At 37.6% G+C, this 2,704-nt stretch overlaps 1 protein-coding gene across 1 annotated transcript in view; it reads left to right on the top strand.

Annotated features, from left to right (window-relative positions):
- The window catches only part of cdkal1 (CDK5 regulatory subunit associated protein 1-like 1), a gene marked incomplete at its 3' end in the record, with an annotated part of 132,645 nt that overhangs the window by 30,205 nt on the left and 99,736 nt on the right, over positions 1-2,704 (top strand). The gene's annotated exons all lie outside the window — the stretch shown is intronic.

Genomic DNA, 2,704 nt, shown 5'->3' with positions numbered 1-2,704 from the left:
GATGTCACATGTCAAAATCGAAGAAGGGAGGCCAGAGATATGGAAAATCCACCCAAATGGCCCCAGAAGAGGTTTTTTTGTGCTAAATCTGTCTAAAAAGGTCAAATATCACTTGTTTTGCATCAATCTTGATACAGGGTACTTATTATATGTTGTACTTTGGAGTACTTTGTTTGGATTCCTCTACTAACCCATCATCCAAGGTTAGTTTTCACTATAAGTACAACATTTTTTTTGGCACTATAATTTACAGTTTTTTACCATGTTCAATCTGAATTTTCTTTAAAATAAAAAACATCTATATTGATTCTGACTTTTCTACATCCAACTCACAGGTTTATCATTACTTTGAGAAAAAAGATTATTAATTTAACCCTTTTAGAAGGGAAGATATGGTCATTTGTTCTGGGAATGTCATTTTCGAGCCTGAAACCTGAAAAACAGGCTTGGGGCCTAAAGTGAAATTCGTTTTCCTCTTTAAATAATTGACTGATGATGTTTTTTGAATAAAGAGTTGTTTTTTCTATCTCCTGGATCCTGCTAATCCTGCTAAATGATCTTGAGTTTCACATCTAATATTTTGCTATGGGCGAATGTAAAGTTTTTATTGCTATCTTTCAGTAAAAAAAACATATGAAGTGGTTAAAATGTGCCTTGTAGTTCAACAATGGGTTTTACAAACATATTCTGCCCACACATTAACATTTTAAGAAGACACTAAAGACATATCCCGCATGGCAAAGAAAGCAAACAGTTGGTCAATTAAGAACACATATGGATTCATTGTTTCTTTTCACTCTATCCTCTTAAAGCTCCAAGCTGTGCCTTATAAATCACTGCAGAAAAAACCTTGATCTTAATTTCACATATTTTCTTCATAAAATACAAACTGCCCTGATGAAAATGGCGATAAATCAAACGGTCCAATATATCAGTTGATTGCTCTTAAACATAATGGGTGGGGGGGAGGGGGGGTAGATGGGTGTCTCAAATGTCACGTTAAATATCTTCTACTATAAATAATGTTATTCCATTTAAGTAAACATGCGACCGTATAACATAATTACATTCAAATCCAGTGTCATGTATGTATAATATAATTACATTCAGATAAACAGTCTATGTAATAGCCTTCAGGGCGAGGCAAAAACATCTGGAAAGTTTACCACTGTTGGTCCTTTCATTGTCATGAGTAGATTGGACTATGCATTGAAACACACACACACACACACACACACACACACACACACACACACACACACACACACACACACACACACACACACACACACACACACACACACACACACACACACACACACGGTTTGACCTGTCATTCACCTGGCTGCCACCCTGCTGTGTCTTTCAATTCTGGCCTTCCTGCCGCTTGTTTGATCAATAGCCCCCCCCAAGAGACACAACTACAAGTACCAGAATGAACATGATGGGAAGTAGAAAAGAAAGAAGGATTTATGATGGAAGGATAAAGAAAGGTATGAGAGATAGAGGTACACTTACTTTCTTAGTTTAAAGTAGGACAAATGTAAGACATAATAAATGACAGCACACCCGTTAAAGGATCCTCCTTCAACCTGTTGATCCTTATATTCTTAGACTCCAACAATTCTTTGGAGCAAATCCTTTAACTGAATGATTCATGGGAACAGTGTCATAAAGACAGCTAATGAGTGGTTACAGCAGTTGGTTATGTTATATTGATCTCCCTATGCTATTGCAGTCCCACTCATTACACTGTGGTGCAGGTATACATAAATTGTTTGGCAAATTGTGATAGGACAAAGTTTAACACCTCATTTTCGATTGTTGTTTCACCTCAGTAATCACAGGAGGAAAGTGAAAGGATGTGTCAAGATTATTTCTATTTAACCTGTTAAACCCCAAGGTCCCCAGGGGATCTTAATATTTAAGAACCTATTAATGTGTTATACCAGATTAACGGGAATAATCTCAGCTAACTGACGATACAAACCATTTTTACCAAAGCAAAACACAAGTCTCATAAGAAGCATCTAAATGACCCCTGAGCGAAATATGCTAACCCATTACTGCACCGAATATTACTCCTAGCTCCCTTATTACTTTAAGATCGCAAGGAGACACAGAATCTAACGGTCGCCCCCCTCAACACTGAAAGATACAAACTCGCGACGTTATCAACAAAAACGTACATCAAAACAAGTGGCGCTAGGTAGCCCACAACGCTAACATGGCTTACCTTCGTCTTTTTCTGGTCCAAACTGGTCTTCAATGGCATTAAAACGATAACAACGATGATGTAGTTAATCCATAGGTTAATATCCAATGTGGCTGCGTCCCCTTTGAAATGTTCTGATAATCCATAAGCAATAAAACAGCTTTTGAGTTGCTTTATATCAGAGCAGGGATATTTCTCCCCTCTGCTGCAAGCTAGCATGCGCAGAGACGCCACCTTTTGTTTTTAACATGAGTGTGTGCGAGACGATTTCCCTTAGATTCTATTGGCTCTAACGGTCAGTAAGAGATGTCACATGTCAAAATCGAACAAGGGGGGCCAGAGATATGGAAAATCCACCCAAATGGACCCAGAAGAGGTTTTTTTTTTGCTAAATCTGTCTAAAAAGGTCAAATATCACTTGTTTTGCATCAATCTTGATACAGGGTACTTATTATATGTTGTACTTTGGATTCCTAAAGCTTTTAGTCT

This window comes from Notothenia coriiceps, unplaced genomic scaffold (genome assembly GCF_000735185.1).
Source record: "Notothenia coriiceps isolate Sejong01 unplaced genomic scaffold, NC01 NC01_scaffold00031500, whole genome shotgun sequence".
Taxonomy (NCBI): Eukaryota; Metazoa; Chordata; class Actinopteri; order Perciformes; family Nototheniidae; genus Notothenia; species Notothenia coriiceps.
Note: the sequence above shows the minus strand (reverse complement) of the source record. Positions and strands in the feature narration are given on the sequence as shown.